This window comes from Taudactylus pleione, unplaced genomic scaffold, assembly GCF_031769625.1.
Source record: "Taudactylus pleione unplaced genomic scaffold, aTauple2 ptg000050l, whole genome shotgun sequence".
NCBI lineage: Eukaryota > Metazoa > Chordata > Amphibia > Anura > Myobatrachidae > Taudactylus > Taudactylus pleione.
In genome coordinates, this window is record NW_028284452.1 from 2,030,001 (window position 1) to 2,047,500 (window position 17,500).

General features: G+C 46.9%; 2 non-coding genes across 2 annotated transcripts; both read right to left on the bottom strand.

Moving 5' to 3' along the window:
* Positions 1–15,693: 15,693 nt before the first annotated feature.
* On the bottom strand, positions 15,694–15,765 carry TRNAE-UUC (transfer RNA glutamic acid (anticodon UUC)). The gene has a single exon. It is a non-coding gene; the product is annotated as a tRNA-Glu (tRNA).
* An 890-nt stretch (positions 15,766–16,655) lies between these two features.
* Positions 16,656–16,745, bottom strand: TRNAY-GUA (transfer RNA tyrosine (anticodon GUA)). Its single transcript is given in 2 exon segments — positions 16,656–16,691; positions 16,709–16,745. It is a non-coding gene; the product is annotated as a tRNA-Tyr (tRNA).
* Positions 16,746–17,500: the final 755 nt, after the last annotated feature.

Genomic DNA, 17,500 nt, shown 5'->3' on the forward strand with positions numbered 1-17,500 from the left:
TGCGGTGTCCTGTAGTGGGAGCTGATGTGTGGTGTCCTGTAGTGGGAGCTGATGCGTGTGGTGTCCTGTAGTGGGAGCTGATGTGTGGTGTCCTGTAGTGGGAGCTGACGCACGTGGTGTCCTGTAGTGGGAGCTGATGTGTGGTGTCCTGTAGTGGGAGCTGACGCGCGTGGTGTCCTGTAGTGGGAGCTGATCACAGAGACCTCACCTAACTACATTGCAGTCAGGCACCAGTGAGTAGATAAACAGATTTTAGCAGGATGGGCATAAATAACTAAAAAACAAATGGTGTATTTCTGTGCACATACAGAGCCTGTGAGCAGCTGGTTTATGAGCAGTTATCAGCATAAGTGAGTACTTGAACCTTTCCTATAGTGGGTGAAAAAGAAAAATGTAGAGAGAAGTCTAACCTGCTCGGTGCATTTATGACCGATTGCCGGTCTACATGAGCATCATACTCTACATTCTGGTGTAGTGCTCACTCTGTATTAGACCTAATATGTACACAGAATTCTCACATATAACCTAAGCACAGAGATTCTCTTCTCCCTCAGCAGACAGACCATGAGCTGAGCGAGGGAAGTGTAACTAAGACTGGTGTCACTATCAGCTGTCTGTGCCCTGTGCTTACATGTAGTGTGGTAAACCATAATTACCCTAATAGAGGCTCAGCAGTATTGCTAACATAGTAGCAAAGTTATTCTCTCTATTATTAAAAAAAGAGAAACTGTTGTAGTCTCTGATGACCGTTTGCAATTTGGATTATTTGAATTGTACCAAATCAGATCTGTATTTGTCAATTTGGTCTTGTAATACAGATCTGATTTGGTACAATTCAAATAATCCAAATTATTTATCTAACTTGATGCAAACCGCTAAGGTGATGTGGCCTATGGTTTCCACGGATAAACAAATTCCAGCTCTGGCAGGATCATCTATTCTGACATCCTATAAACGGGGGAGAAATATCAGGGACATCACAGTCCATAATGACATTAACCATTTTTCTGAAAATAAACCCTGTCATTTCATGACACGTAAGCCAGGTAACTAAATGGACAGGATGTACTACCTGTAGCTTTCTTGAAACAGGTGACTCCTTTTTACATCCACGATCAGGTAAAAAATTTCCCATCAAGCGTGCATTAACCTGCTCAAGTAAATATGTAGTTTACTACATCAGATGTCCATGCAGTATGCTTTACATCGGCAAAACTACTCGCCAATTTAAAGAACGAATGCCATTACACCGGTCAAGTATTAGGGCTGCGCTGGAGGGCAAAGGTTGTGATCAACCGGTTGCACGCCATTTACGCAAACAGCATCATAATCTCTCTAGCATAAAATATAAGATGATGGACTGGATACCCCCTAGCATTAGAGGAGGTGATAGAGGTCGCATTATCTTGCAGAGGGAAGCAGAATGGATTTACACACTACAGACTGTGCATCCGATGGGCCTCAATGAGAATTTATCTCTTACCTGTTATCTTTAATGTCGTTGTGGTTCTCTTTAGTTGTAATCGTTGTTCTTTTGGTGATCCCATTATTTAGTTGTGCCACATGGCTTTAGTTTATATGGTATTTTCAGTATTATTGGCCTGATACCGTGTATATTTGTGCACCCCCTAGGGGATATTAGTACATCTGCATCTTGGATATTATTCATGCTAACATTGTCATGCTTCAGCCTGCTTTACCTATGAGTTTTGGTGCGATAACGCACACTCTATGTTTCATGCAATATTTGTATTGTCATTTGATATTGTCTTGTAGCCATGGTGACGGCATGGGTGTTTGACCACGCCCTCTCAGCATGCACAAGCGCTGGTGTGTCCCAGGTGGTGATGTCATCGCGCGGCGCAGCGTCTGGGGTTTCCGTGGAGGTGATGGACACTGGGTGAGTCTATATATGTATGTATCTGTCTTTTATTGTGTATGTCTTGATAAAAGCAGTTATTCTGCTGAAACTTTGACCTATACACCGGCTCCGTCTGGCTTCATTACTCATCAGTTGTTTAGTCCCTGCTGAGTGCCTGCCACTCTCCATCCTATGTATTATCCCTCTGGCTGTGCACCCAGGCAAGTTGTGTTGTGCATATCTCTGAGTGCCGGACTACATCCAGTGATATATATATATATTTATATGTCCAAAACTGCTGGCACTCAAAAATAGTACATATAATCCAACTTATCCAGGTGCCATATCTAGATATAACAAATAACGTCCAAAGGGAAAGATCAGCACTCACAGGATCAAATCATCCAAAAGACAAGGTTTATTGCATATACATGATGTGGTCTACGTCACGTTTCAGGGCCTTAGCCCCTTCATCAGGACCCACTCGCAATAAGACAGACAAACACAGACTAAACTTACCCACCATAAATACCCACTTCCAGCCTGACTGTTCACGCTCCTCACTTCCGGCCGCGGGTGCGCCAGCGTCTTCAGCCCCCTTACTTCCGGGATCTACAAGCCTCTGTTGCCTAGCAACTACACGGCTTGCGTCCCAGATAGATCAGGCAACAAACAGACGCCCCCACACCACATCAGTACGGGCAGACAGAGAGCCCAGTCAGAACATATATATGGGACAAAACAATCCCCACACATATTACATATAAAATAATACATCAATACATTAAATAAAAAAGAAACAAGAAAAAAGAACCAAAATAACAGGAGATAGCAAAATTACCAACAAGACCTAACAGGGAATATCCGACTATATATCAAAAACAGGTTACATCAAACTGTTCCAATTAATTTTTTCATTAAGCCCCCTGGGCCACACAGTATGAAGCCGAAAGGTCCAACGAGCTTCTAAAGTAAGAAGTTTTTTATTCTGCACCCCCTCTATATGACTCACGAATGTGATCAATAATTTGGTATTTGAGATCAGACAATCAGACGATCTATCTGGGACGCAAGCCGTGTAGTTGCTAGGCAACAGAGGCTTGTAGATCCCGGAAGTAAGGGGGCTGAAGACGCTGGCGCACCCGCGGCCGGAAGTGAGGAGCGTGAACAGTCAGGCTGGAAGTGGGTATTTATGGTGGGTAAGTTTAGTCTGTGTTTGTCTGTCTTATTGCGAGTGGGTCCTGACGAAGGGGCTAAGGCCCTGAAACATGACGTAGACCGCATCATGTATATGCAATAAACCTTGTCTTTTGGATGATTTGATCCTGTGAATGCTGATCTTTCCCTTTGGACGTTATATATATATAGAAACAACTTCGTAATGGGGTAAGCATGGTTGTCTTAACAGCAGTGTGTGCCCTGGACAAAGCAATGCACTGGGGCCCCTACCCATACATTCACGGGAAAAAAAATGTAAATGGTCAATAAAATGAAACCCTCCTGCATGACCGGAATACAGTGCACCGGTGGCTGGATTATAAAATATCACAAATTTACCAACTGGCTGCGGCTGCAGGGGGGGCGGATTGGCGGGCCCCTACAAGCTTTGGGCCCTTGGGCAACTGCCCAACAAGCCCAATGGAAGAGATGGCCCTGGGGGTAAGGTCCAATCAGGCAGTTTGCTAGGCTCTTGCTGAAGGCAGGGAGATTGCTACTATTTCAGGGAGTCTCCGTACAATCAGGGAGAGTTGGCAAGTATGTATTTAGATTGTCCTGCTATTGCTCGCTGGTGTCAGGTCAGCAGGAAACAGGCTTACAAAACATCATAGACAATTATAATCTATTAGTATCGGGATGATGTCTCCTTCCCATCACTCTAGGGAGCTGGGGAACATCAGAAAAACTATAAAATTATTATGTCATCATTGTCTGAGGTACATTTTGATTAAACAAATGGCGACACTCCCTTAATAATAATAATAATAATAATAATAATACTAATAGAAGTACAGATCTCTCCTCCCCAGCAGATACACCAGTGAGCTGTGCTATGTATCACCAGAATGAGGACTTTAGCCTCTAATCAGTGTTTCCACTCAGAATTCTCCTGTGTGACCTGGTTTATCCTGGTCAGACTATGAAATGTCCCTGTCTTTTCTCCTGTCCATTCCTTTTGGTTAAAACACAACACTAGATGCTATAAAATCCTGCTAATGTCCCTGTATGATTGTCGCTGTGCACTGAGCGGTCTGTATAACAATGTATTGTGACAAGATTCCTGCTGCTAAACAATATACAGCGCAATTGAATCCCGCCTGCGTCACTCTTTCTGTAGAAGTCTATCCACAACTCCCAGTCTATATAAACACATTGGAAACAGGATAAAGGTGCTTTACATCCATCAACAAATAATCACATACTATGACTAAGGGACCCATTTATCATTCTATATTTGCGGCTATATCCCCGAAAAATGGGTTAACCACAAATATTACATTTCCCCCAAATGTATGAAGACCGCAGCAGGTATCCATCCGTTCCCGCAGGCAGTCGCATACCTTATAGGTTTCTATGAGGGACGCAATGCTGCCAAATCTAGCAACATCTGTAATGCGATGCATCTATATTGTCTCCCGCAGCATCAGCCTCTGTAGCCATTGCGCTACACATCGCATAATTAGCCAGGAGAGGGTCCCCCAGCAATGGTGGCTGTGCATGTATAGCCTGGGCAGCTCTCCGCACATGTCACAGGGACAGGAGCCTTTCAGAGCCCCTGCGTGTGCCGGATGATACATCCAGATTCAATGATCACATCTTGCAATAAAATCATAGGTGGTACTGGTGGCATGCACAGATCGCATTGCAAGTGCAATCATTAATACATGGCTCATATTCAATTGGTTCAGTCCAGTAATATGAGCCAATATCTTCCAGGCTACCGATTCTTCCTTTCACTTGGGCTATATATGAACTGAGGACCTGATTCAGACCCACTCGCAAGCGGCTGCTCGCTCATTCACGGCCAATATTTCCAATCTGCGCATGCGTTTGCATCTCAATGCGCATGCGTGAACCACTGCGAGTGGTCTGGAAGGGCTCGCTCACCCAGCATAGACAGCTCATCTGACTGAGTGACAGGAGAGGCCATTTGTGGGTGGTAACAGGGGCAGGACACTACTAACGGGGTAGAGGAGGTGCAAACGCAGGTGTTCCTGAGTGTTGCAACGCCGTTTCAGAGGCATGCATAATTAAAAGGCAGCATCATAGTTCACGTCACTTGGTGGAATGTTACACTGAAGTGATCACAGTGCTTGTGGCAGGGTATAGTCAACCTCAATCGCTGCGATCGCATCCGATGGTGCTTGATGTACTAATGGTTTCATGCACTTACTGGAGATGACGTGCACAAGTGGTCGTCTTTAGACAGGCTGGTGGGCGTCTACAAACAAAAAGTGATTGCGCACCAAAACAAAGTGGGCATGCTTATGACTTGCCCTGCGAGCGGCTGCCTTGATGTCACTTAGCTGAATTTCCATACGCTCGGAGCGAGCGATCGCATCTAGCGAGCAGGTCTGAATGAGCTCCTGAGTGCACAAGTGATTGGAAGAATTTGTTTACATAACATTTCTGTTGCTGCTTGTACTATTCAACTACTCCTACCTTCCCCTCTCCATTCCCTTCCCCTCTCTCATCTCCATTCCCCTCTCTCATCTCCATTCCCTTCCCCTCTCCATTCACTTCCCCTCTCCTCTTCTCTCCCTTCCCCTCTCCATTCCCTTCCCCTCTCCATTCCCTTCCCTTCCCCTCTCCATTCCCTTCCCCTCTGCCTTCCCTTCCCCTCTCCCTTCCCTTCCCCCTCTTCTCTCCCTTCCCCTCTCCATTCCCTTCCCCTCTCCTTATTCCCTTCCCCTCTCCATTCCCTTCCCCCTCTACTCTCATCTCCCTTCCCCCTCTCATCTCCATTCCCCCTCTCATCTCATCCCCTTCCCCTCTCATCTCATCTCCCTTCCCCTCTCATCTCATCTCCCTTCCCCCTCTTCTCTCATCTCCCTTCCCCTTTCATCTCCCTTCCCCTCTCATCTCATCCCCTTCCCCTCTCATCTCCCTTCCCCTCTCATTTCATCTCATCTCCCTTCCCCTCTCATTCCATCTCATCTCATCTCCCTTCCCCTCTCATCTCATCTCATCTCCCTTCCCCTCTCATCTCCCTTCCCCTCTCATCTCATCTCATCCCCTTCCCCTCTCATCTCCCTTCCCCTCTCATCTCATCTCCCTTCCCCTCTCATCTCTCATCTCATCTCCCCTCTCATCTCATCTCCCTTCCCCTCTCCATTCCCTTCCCCCTCTTCTCTCATCTCCCTTCCCCCTCTCATCTCCCTTTCCCCTCTTCTCTCATCTCCCTTTCCCCTCTTCTCTCATCTCCCTTCCCCCTCTAATCTCCCTTCCCAATCTCATCTCCCTTCCCCCTCTCATCTCCCTTCCCCCTCTTCTCTACCCTCCCCCTTCTGCCCCTAACCCTCCCTTCTTGTAGCCTAACCCTATCCCTCCCCACCCCACACCCTAACCCTCCCTGTTAGGCACTAAAGAGGGGAAGTTTGGTTTAGGCACTATCTCTCCCCCCCAGTGGTGCCTAACCCCCCCTGGGGTGCCTAACTCTAACCCCCAAAACCTAATGCTAATCCCGCTATGCTGCCTAAACCTAACCCTTCCCTCCCTTCACAGCTAACAGCTGACGCCTTACCTTGTTCAGGTTGGCATCTTGTCTGTCTTCCGGCATTGGGATTAAGATAGGTGTCGGTATTTTGATGCCTATCTTAAGTCCCGTGTCGGACTTCCAGCGTCGGTATGTAAACCGGCAACATCCCCTTCTGAGTACCAAGAAACCCCCCTGACTGACCACAGTCAGATACCTGCCCCCTTGTGGCATAATGCTGCAATCTGCAGCTGTCATTTTGGCTCCACTCACACCTGTGAATCTTTGCATTATGCAGCAGGAAAGCAGGTCCCCTGCCATCATGTAAGCCAACCCCAAACTGGTCAGCCCAGGCCTGGAATTCCTTGGAAAGTAGGGATGTCCCAAAAGAAGGGGTCTCCCCTCCCCGAGGAAGCCCCAGGCCTGGGAACAAAGCTATTTCCTGCACCCCTGGTGGCAGTGGGTGCAAGGGTAATGGTCTAAAAATGTGGTGTAATTTTGTTCTTTACAGTGGGACTTCAGGTCCCAGCAAGCCTGACCTGGCATCCCAGCATTTGTAGAACCACAAGTGACAGCATGCACGGACATTAAGAGCCTGCTGGCACCTGTAGTCTGCCTCTAAAGAAAATATTAAAATAGTGACAGTATAAAGACACCAAATGGAGTATAGAATTATTACAAATATATACAGTCATAAAAATCACATTCCCATACTGGGAGTCGCCCCTGGGCTGCCTGGGTGAAAACCAGGAATCCTAACCACTACACCATATGGGAGCTGATGCAAAGGGATCAGTAGTAGTAGCTGATCACAGAGACCTCACCTACCAGCATAGTTTCCTTCATAAACCAGCTGGAATTAAAATACTTATAAATCATCCAGCTGCTTATGTCTACATTGCCATGCCCTTCTCCTCCCCATGTCCTTCTCCTCCCCATGTCCTTCTCCTCCCCATATCCTTCTCCTCCCCATGTCCTTCTCCTCCCCATGCCCTTCTCCTCCCCATATCCTTCTTCTCCCCATGCCCTTCTCCTCCCCATGTCCTTCTCCTCCCCTTGCCCTTCTCCTCCCCATGTCCTTCTCCTCCCCATGTTCTCCTCCTCCCCATGCCCTTCTCCTCCCAACTGAGTTTTTATGGACTTGCAGTTGTATATGTATATTCTCCATGGTAACACATTACACATAATAATACTGTGGCAGTTCATAGTAAATACAATTCGGTCATCGGTTTATTGTGTAATTGCTTGGTAAACTCAATGGCATTAGCATAACAGTTTAGTACTTATTAAATGCTGGGGGCTACAAACAGTTTACTTGCTGTTACTGTCATAGGACAACTCAACATAGCATTATATAGGTGTTATACACACTTTACCCAGGCTATATATAGCTTACTGTGGTACATGCAGGGAAAGAGTTCTGAGTACATAGAAACCCTCCTGACTGACCACAATTGGAGCCCTGCACCCTCATGGCATAATGCTGCAATTTGCAGGTGTCATTTTGGCACCACCCCCCTCCATACTCCTATGAATCATGGCAGTATGCAGCAAGGGGGTGGGGGCTAATAACACAAATTAACAGGCCTCACCCCCAATCAGAGCTGCTATAGTGCATCTTTCCTTTGAAGGCAAGTTTGGCATCCCAGATCAATTGCCACCCCTCTGAAGTTTTCATCTAAATCCGCCCATGTAGTGACAGGCTCAGAACAGGCTCCCTGGGTCAAAGTTCTGCCCAGTGTACACCAACAGGAAGTCCGACCCAGACCTCAACCCCTTCATATGTCTTCTGGTATCCAATGTTACCACTCTGGGAAAACTTAATCTAAATCCATCCATCCATTGAAAGGCTCAGAACAGCATCCCCGGGTCAAAGTTCTGCCCAGCATACACCAATGGGAGGTCCAACCAGGACCTCATTTTAGAATTATTAAGTTAGGCACCCCAGACCAATAGTCACCAGTATGTGAAGTTTTCTTCTAAATCCATCCAGTGATCTCTCTGGGTCAAAGTTCTGCTCAGCATACACCATTGGGAGGTCCAACCTGAACCTCAATCCCCTAGTATGTCTTCCGGGATCCAATGTTACCACTCAGTGAATTCTCATCCAAATCCATCCAGCGGGAGGGTCAGAACAGGCTCCCTGGGTCAAAGTTCTGCACAACGTACACCAACAGGAGGTCCAACTGGGACCATAACCCCCCCTAAAACCTGGACAGGATCCAAATGGCGCACCTCACATTGGTTTCATCCCAATCGGTGTACGGGTGTCTGAATGCATAACAATCGAATTTATATAAATGAAACTCTTTGCAAAACCTATAATTAAATGTTAAAGTAATCCACTACAAGATCTATTACATATCAACAATACAATCATCTCACTACTAAGGAGTCTTAGAGCCCCCGTCCCTGCATGTTTTGTTGATTGAAACATTTGGATGGTAAATCATTTCTTATTGCCACGATAGCTGTGGTAAGAAATTACAAATATTGGGTTTAAAGTCTAATAATTCATAAAGAAGCCCCATTGCCACTAGGTTCTGTTTAAGGAGTTTGTCTAAAACCCCTTTCACACAGGGCAGAGAACCCAGGTTATTGCCATAGGAAAGACGGAATGACCTTAGTTCTAGCCCGGTCTAAAAAGGTTAACCCAGGTTGTGCATCCCCGGTCTGCTACATGAGTCATGAGCAGAGTTATTCCCGTTTCAGACCCAGGTAGCCGGTGGTGTGAAAGGAAAAGGCTTCTGATTGGCTAACTAATACACCTTTTACACCGGAGCTAAAACCCGGGTTATTGAAGGGTATAACGGGCAGCTCCCTGGTGTAAAAGGGGAGAGGGTTGGATCGCTGGGTCGAGTGACCCGGCAATCCAACCCAGGTAAATAGCAGGGTTTAACACAGGCATAGCCCATGAAACCCTGCTGTGAGAACAGCGCACTCCGGGTCACGCCGATTGGTCCGGCTTCAGTGGTGCTTGGAGATGACGTCATCTCCAAGCAACCACTTACACGCCGAAAAAGCCGGGTCTATGCAGACCCGACTCCGGTGTGAGCGGCGCCGACTCGGGAATATTCCGAGTTGGCGCTGGCAAAATTCCGGGTCTGATCCGGATAGGAACCCTGTTCCAACTCCGGGTCAGACCCGGAATTTTGGTGGAAAAGGGGTATTAGGAGTGCTTGGAGATTACATCATCTCCAAGCATCCTTTTTGAACGGTGATGACCAGGGAATAACCCAGGTCCAATGGGCGGTCTGAATGGGGTAAATCATCTGAAGCCCTGTCTGCAACCTGTGTCCAGTGTCCCAGGTCAGAGCCCGGGCTTCAGTGTGAAAGGGGTAGAAGTGAACAGATTGACGCCTGAGAGAGCTTCTATTTTGATAATGTGCAAATTGCTCTTTGCATATTTAGACAGATTCGCAACTAGTATTAATTTGAAACCGCTTGTTACATGCTTTGCAGGATGCCGCATAATTTGATTTTTAACCATTTTTTCAGTTCTTTAACTCTTAACCATAAATCACAGAACTTTGAGCAATGTATGAGTTTTATGTAATGGCATTAAGGTGCGTACACGGTACGATTAAAATGGATATGAACGATAACGATAATAATGTTATCATTCATATCGTGCATTTTTAGGTACCAACAACCTGTGATGCGTGGGCACGTATGGTCGATATCGACCATCGCCCGTGCATGAAGGCCAACCTGGTCGATCTCGACCAGGTTACTATAAGGACCAGCGATAGTTGATCATGGATCGCAAAGTCGTTGGTGAGTTGGTGGTGTGCTGGATGATGGATATCGATCATCCAGCACACCCGGGAGATTGAATAAATGATAACGATTTGTACGCACCATTAGTATGACTCTTACTATTTTCCTGAGACAGAACACATGTCCTCGGAATGCTGATAAAGGCCCTAGTTTTTTAGAACAATTTCAGAAAGTTTACAATTCAACATCAACACAGGGGTGGGGTAGGTATTCATGAAAGCTCGGAGAGAGATAATATTGTGAGAGATAAAGCACCAACCAATCAGCTCCTGTCACTTTACAGGCTGTGTTTGAAAAATTACAGGAGCTGATTGGTTTGTACTTTATTTTTTACCATTTTTCCTCTCTGCAAGCTTTCATGAATACCCTCCAGAGTGAGTTGGTGATGGCTTGTTTGGTGTCGGTGATGGTGTAGTTTGCAAAAGTTCCTTGGTTACGATGATGGCTAGACTGTCACCAAGTCACAGATGGACTGCACTTTACCAGTCTGTCAGTAATACATACCATATATTAAATGTCAATAATTATAGTTACATTGATTATAAAGATAAACCTATTTCAGTGATTACTTATAGGATCGCACACTGGGCCTGATTCAGACCCGGTCGCAAGCGCTGAGCGCTCGCAACCGGGTCGATGGTGGCCCACAGCGCATGCGCACGATGGAGCCGGTTCCGTTGTGTGCATGCGCGAGACCCGGCTAGCGACGGGCACTCCGTCGCTCCAGGTCTCGCACCAAAGGAGGCGAGCTGTCGATGTTGATTTTGGTGGGCGGGCTGGGGGGGTGGCTGCCCAAACGGAGCGTTCTCATGAGAACGCCTACCGTTTGGGGGCGGCCCCACTGACATCACAAGTGATCTTAGTGGAGAGCTTTCGGCTCTGTTAGAGCCGAAAGCTCTCTGGGGCTTGCAATGAACGAGACCCTACCAGAAGGGTCTCATCGCAAGCCCGATGGTCGCGATGGTCTTGACCATCGCGACCATCATCATGGCCGCTCGCTATAGCTCTACATAGGGGGGTAATTAGCCACGGGGTTTACCACACGGCTAATTGTCGCGCCTGACCTATTCAACTAGCAGGCATTACCCTGCACGCAAGTTCCCGCAGTCGGACTGAACCTCGCAGCTCATGGAGGTGTGAGGTAAAGTACACAGAAAAAACACCAAATCGTGAGTCCCAATTTTTCGGCATAGGAAAAAGGTTAATTGAATAGCCTTTCCCAATGCTGCGGGGGGTTTGGACGGCAATTAGAAGCAGGGTAAACCCAGCGGCTGATTGAATACCCTCCATAGAGCCTGATTCTGTGTGAATGTCTCCTGCTGGACGGAGCACTAGATCTCTGTGATCAGAGGTCACCTGAGTAACCCACAGATTTCTTAGGATGGTCAGGAATCTCATGCTGCTTAAGCTGGTTATCCTGTATTCAAAGAGGCAGACATGGGCACATCCAGAAAACAAGGCCAACATGGCCAACATGTTTTTCATTATCCTGTGTACCGCTAGCCCCAAATGCCCGGAGAATGTCAATCATGCTGCAGCATTGGGGGCCACACTGGATCTGCACATGTGCAGTGCAACTTTTGTGCTTGCACAGATCTAAAGACATTAAACATGCTAGAACAATGTCATATTCAGTGTAATGATTGCTGTGTGTATCTTCACTATCACTATCTTCACCACCAACACCTTAATCCTCAATAACCCCCAGTAATAATCAGAGGTAGTCTGGTATCCAATTTGCTAGGTGACTCATCCCCTTTCCAGGCCTCCTCCGAATAATCCTTGAGCATTAGGCCTGCTGCTGCTGCTGCTGGGGGTGGATCTTCATCAGTAGTAGTTTAACAAAACAATTGACTGTTAAAGTATCTCTCGCAAGGGGAAGCAAGTATGACAGCTCTCACCCAGTCGCACAGATGATCACTGATGCCATGACAGCTATGCTAGTATTAGATCTGCATCCAATATTCACAATTAATGCAGTAGGTTTTACAAAGTTAATTGAGGTCCTGTTTCCCCACTACCAAATTCCATCTCTGTTCCATTTTACCCAAAAAGCCATTTCTTGGCTGTACCAGGATGTTAAAAAGAACCTAATTATTGTCCTACAAAAGGCCATTGTAACACCTGACAACTTAACCACAGATATGTAGACAAGCGGTAGTGAGCAAACTATAGATTACATGACTGACAGCGCAGTGGGTGGGTGAATCGCCTCCAGCAGCAGCAGTATGTAACAAACAACGCCAGCTCATTCAGAGGCAGGCTACTCTGTGCATCACCGGATTCAATAAGAGGCATACCGCTGGCAACCTCTGAGAACCATGGCTTCCCCCACCTGGACTCTCCTCCTAAAAAATGACAGAGGCCTGCTTGAGATGCTGTCTGTGGCCCAAAAAATTTCGGGACATTTTTGACATTCAGCCAGGCTTGCCTACCCTCCCGATTTGGCCGGGAGCCTCCCGATTTTTGGGTGCCGCTCCCAGCCCCCTGGAAAGGCAGGCAAGCCTCCGGAAACCTGTGACCCTCCCAACCCCCCCCCCCCCCAAAAAAAAATAGAAACCCCAGCAGCAGGCGGTGACACGATTCGCGCTGTATAGCGTCATCATGGCCCCGCCCCCCATTGTTAGCCAACAATCAGCTCCCTCCCGGAGCTGATTGTTGGCCAGTATGCATTCAGCAATAGCATGCAGGAGACTGCAGCTCCTGCAAGAGCAGTTTAATTTGCCCGGCCATCAACTGAAGCAAGAGGTGGTAACAAGGTTGAACTCCACCCTTTATATGCTTCAGTGGATGAAGGAGTAGCAAAACGTAATACATAGCTATACAACAAGCCATGACATTGGGAGAGGAGGGGAAATGTACCTTAGCCCAACACAGTGGAGTGTACTTTCTGTCTTGTCATTTGAAGTAGCCACATGTGAATTGAGTGCCGACACTGCTACCAACTAGTTGATTGGTTGGAATGAGAATCTGGTAATGTATGGGAGTAACTGATGATCAGCAATTTGCTCCTAAATGCCAGAAAACAGATGAAAATGGCGTCAGACAAGTTTGTTAAATGTTTGATCTAAACAATTTGTTCAAACAACAGTTTTTGTTAATTTTCTGATGTTTGGGTGCAAATTGCTGATTGTCATTTACTTTCATACCTTACCAGATTTTCATTCCAACCATTCAACTAGTTGACTTGTTGGACAGATAATCTTTACGTGTGTTCCCAGCTTTAGAGCAATGTACAGAACTTTCATAATAATAATAAACTTGGGCACCTGAGCGACGAATTTCTGAAATGTGACTTATACCCCTTTTACACCAGAGCACAAACCTGGGTTATTGCTGGGTCTACCCGGGTCACAGCTCAGTGTAAAAGGGTCCCTTAAAAATAACCAGGGTCAAGTGACCCAGCAATCCAACCCAGGTAGCTACCAGGGCTGGACCCAGGATGGACTTGGGTAATGGTGCAGTGTAACTGGTGCAACCTGGTTTATCTGACCTGGGTTAGGTCTAAAACATAGTTGCCGACATTCAGCTCCCTCCTTCCGGAGGGAGTTGAATGTCACACAGCGGGGGGCGTGGCCGGGCACTGATGCCTAATTGGGGCCAAAAATAAAGGCATTCTGATGCAGGGGGCGGAGCCACGATGACGCGATTTAGCGCTAATTGTGTCATCGGGACCCCCGCTGCGGGGGGTTTCTACTTGTAGTCGAGGGTCAGGCGGCAGCCGGGAGGCTTGCCTGCCTTTCCGGGGGGTTGGGAGGACCACCAGACATTCGGGAGGCTCCGGACCAAATCGGGAGGATAGGCAAGCCTGGTCTAAAATGAGCTGATTGGTGGTTGTGGAGCAGTCACCTCCCACTTTTTATGACCTAACAAGTTTAGCAGGGCAGACCCAGGTTCAGTGTGAATGGAGCTGACCTGAGAATAACCCAGATTGATGGTGTTGTGTAAATGGTGTCTGACCTGGGTCGGACCCGGGTTACTGGTGGAAAAGAGGTATTATTAGTAGAATGCCAGAAAGTAGCCACTAGGTGGCAGTGTTATGTGACAGACTGTGGCCTGATACAGAGACTGACAACAATTGCAATGCCTAATATATGCACATACATGAAATGGCGTATAAACGGTCTGACACACCTGCGCTCTTCTAACCATCCCCCAATAACCACCCCCAAACGCTGCCTACCTGTCCCTCACTTTGCGGGTGGTCCTCTGTATGAACGTAATCGCAATGCAATTGCTGTGTTTGCAGTGCGGTGTTCTCACATGCACAATAGCAAACAAACGCTTGTTGTGTGAAAATATCGCCATAACGTCCATCTCTGAATCCGGCCCTGTAATTACTGTATGAGGAGGGGAGACAGAGGGGTTTATTTATGACGTGTAGGATTGTAAAACCCTTCTGTTTGTGTTTATGCCCGATAATTAAAAGGGGAGTGCTTTTACTAGCAGGACGTGGAAAGCAGGACACAGAAAGCAGGACGTGGAAAGCAGGACACGGAAAGCAGGATGTGGCTAGCAGGACAAGGAAAGCAGGACACGGAAAGCAGGGACACGGCTAGCAGGACGTGGAAAGCAGGACACAGAAAGCAGGATGTGGCTAGCAGGACAAGGAAAGCAGGACACGGAAAGCAGGACACGGCTAGCAGGATGCGGAAAGCAGGACACGGCTAGCAGGACGTGGAAAGCAGGACATGGAAAGCAGGATGCGGAAAGCAGGACATGGCTAGCAGAACATGGCTAGCAGGACATGGAAAGCAGGATGCGGAAAGCAGGACACGGCTAGCAGGATGCGGAAAGCAGGACACGGCTAGCAGGATGCGGAAAGCAGGACATGGAAAGCAGGATGCGGAAAGCAGGACATGGCTAACAGGACATGGAAAGCAGGATGCGTAAAGCAGGACACGGCTAGCAGAACGTGGAAAGCAAGACATAGAAAGCAGTACAGAGCTAGCAGGATGCGGAAAGCAGGACATGGAAAGCAGAACATGGAAAGCAGGACGCAGAATAGGGCATGGAAAGCAGTACACAGTTAGCAGGAGGCAGGAAGCAGGACGCGGAAAGCAGGACACAGCTAACAGGACGTGGAAAGCAAGACACAGAAAGCTGTACATGGCTAGCAGGACGCGGAAAGCAGGACACGGCCAGTAAAAGCATTGCCCTTTCAAATATCGAGCATTAACTCAAACAGAAGTGTTGGGTTTTAGAACCTGACACTGTGTGTATGGACAGTATTGGGGGTTTATTTACAATCAGGCATTGGTCCATATATAATAGCATTCGATTTGCATATGTATCGGCAACCTGGATCTGTGCACTGATGTAATAAGCAGTAAATCAAACGGCAGAAACAAAAATCACATTCCCATACCGGGAGTCGAACCCGGGCCGCCTGGGTGAAAACCAGGAATCCTAACCGCTAGACCATATGGGAGATGATGAGTGCAGCCAGATAACAGAGCTTGTTATGGAAACAGATACTTATAGAACATTCCAAAATAAATATCGTCCAGTTCCCAATATTATTGAGTATTGTCACACACCATGTGTAATTCATGTATAACCAGGGGTTAAAGTGGGCAGGAACGGGATGGAACTGAGTTCCGTCACCTCTAATGGTAGCCACTCACTGTCTGCCTAGGGAGGCTCAATTTCTTCAGAGAAACCAGCATATAGGTAAGGAAAGAATCAAGCGAAGGCAATACATAGGGGTTGCAAAAAAACATTGGGTATCCACGTGACATAGACTAGTTTGTGGGGTCCCCATAAAAAAATCAAAGGCACGGCAGAAAAATGACACTGATGATAGATCACTTAAAAAGAAAAAAGAAAAGTTCTAGAACATTGTAGTCGGCCAGTCACTTTACTGTTTCCTATACACTATAGTGTGTATGTGTAGATAACAGTTTTCACACTTGTTTTGGGCTGTCAGACTAGCATGGCGAGGGGGTGGGGAGAAGGTGGCGGAAGAGATGAGTTCCACCAACTCTCCAGGACCACTTTAAGCCCTGCATATAACCTAGAACCCGTTCCCTGCCGGCTGCCCATGGTGACTCTCATCTCTCCCAGCAGACAGACCAGTGATCTGAGCCCTGGAAAGTATCATTAGAAATAGGTCTGCTGTCACCATCAGCTGTCTCTGCCCAGTTCTTACGTGTAGTGTGGTAAACTGTAATGACACTAATAGCTGTGCAGCATACAGTCTGAATAACGTGCAGCAGGAAACAACATGAGAAACATCTGTCACTGAATAAAAGTGATATTTGTGTATATCTGAGAAATTTTCATCTAAAAAAGTAGACAATTTAAAAAAAAAAAATAATCTCCTTCGAGCCGGAATTGAACCAGCGACCTAAGGATTTCTGCCTCAGTCCCCACTACAGTCCTCCGCTCTACCAGCTGAGCTATCGAAGGGACATGGCATGGAGGTTTTTTTCACATGAATTAATGGAGAACTTACAAGAAGCCACAAAGAAGCACAATAAATAAAACTTCTAAGATGTCTGCAGTATACACTGATACAAAGGACGCTGGTGAGGTATAGCAGTGGTTACTGATACAAAGGACGCTGGTGAGGTATAGCAGTGGTTACTGATACAAAGGGTGCTGGTGAGGTATAGCAATGGTTACTGATACAAAGGGCGCTGGTGAGGTATAGCAATGGTTACTCTGCAGTATACACTGATACAAAGGACGCTGGTGAGGTATAGCAATGGTTACTGATACAAAGGGCGCTGGTGAGGTATAGCAATGGTTACTGATACAAAGGGCGCTGGTGAGGTATAGCAATGGTTACTGATACAAAGGACGCTGGTGAGGTATAGCAGTGGTTACTGATACAAAGGGTGCTGGTGAGGTATAGCAGTGGTTACTGATACAAAGGGTGCTGGTGAGGTATAGCAGTGGTTACTGATACAAAGGGTGCTGGTGAGGTATAGCAATGGTTACTCTGCAGTATACACTGATACAAAGGACGCTGGTGAGGTATAGCAGTGGTTACTGATACAAAGGACGCTGGTGAGGTATAGCAATGGTTACTGATACAAAGGACGCTGGTGAGGTATAGCAGTGGTTACTCTGCAGTATACACTGATACAAAGGACGCTGGTGAGGTATAACAGTGGTTACTGATACAAAGGGTGCTGGTGAGGTATAGCAATGGTTACTGA